This window comes from Poecilia mexicana, unplaced genomic scaffold, assembly GCF_051168715.1.
Source record: "Poecilia mexicana isolate PSO_F unplaced genomic scaffold, ASM5116871v1 scaffold_5, whole genome shotgun sequence".
NCBI lineage: Eukaryota > Metazoa > Chordata > Actinopteri > Cyprinodontiformes > Poeciliidae > Poecilia > Poecilia mexicana.
Genome location: NW_028263374.1, coordinates 20468798 through 20469697, shown reverse-complemented (window position 1 = coordinate 20469697; position 900 = coordinate 20468798).

The following is a 900-nucleotide window of genomic DNA, read 5'->3' as shown; positions in this document are numbered from 1 at the left end:
TTAGGAGGTTCTGTTTCGTAATAGTGAGGGCTGTTTGTGTGCTGAGTCAAAGAAAATGTGTCTTCTGAACCAGATTAATGAAGTCATGGGTTACTTTTTACTGCTGCAGTCCTCTGAGCTGCAACAGTTACCGGACGGAGGATGACTTTCCCGCTTTAATTGTCCCTAGAAGAGATGTTAAGATCATGAGCTGTGAGTTGTGTCATCAGGTGATCCCAGAGAGTAATTTCCAACCCTTGCTTTGCCAGAATCTGTCGAGTTATATTTTGCAAAGCACAGAAAGACACTAAAGGTGTGTTTGAATCCAAAAATCCTTATGTTTTACGCCCACAGCAGTAATTTTATTATTAGAAGCGTCAATCAAAATGAGCGAAAACTACATTTTTGGTCACGAAGTAACTGTATTCTCTGAGCTAAGCTTGAACAATCCATCTTATTTTCATCCATTTCTTATTTTTTTCACGGGGTAATAATGTGCAGTTGGTTGGTGAGTCCGGATGAGTGGAAGGGATGCGGGTTGGGGAATCAGATGTGAGAGAACGACGCAAAGAAAATATTAACAGCTGTTCCTTTAAGACCCGACGCTGCCTCTGCACTGATGGAAAAAGAAGAAAACAAAACCGGAATTCTGGAGCTGTGCTGCCGGGCCCACTCTCTTCCTTCCTGTCTGGGGCCCGCGGACTCACACACACACACACACACACACACACACACACAAAATGCTCTCCAGCCAGAGAAAACAGCTCCCTTTGCTATGGGCCTCAACCAGACGGCCTGCCAGGAGCTCCGGCTGAAGGGGGCTGAAAGAGAAAGCTCAATGACTTGTGTGTGTGTGTGTGTGTGTGTGGGGGTGTGTGCGCGCGCGCGTGTGTGTGTGTGTGTGTGTGTGTGTGTGTGTGT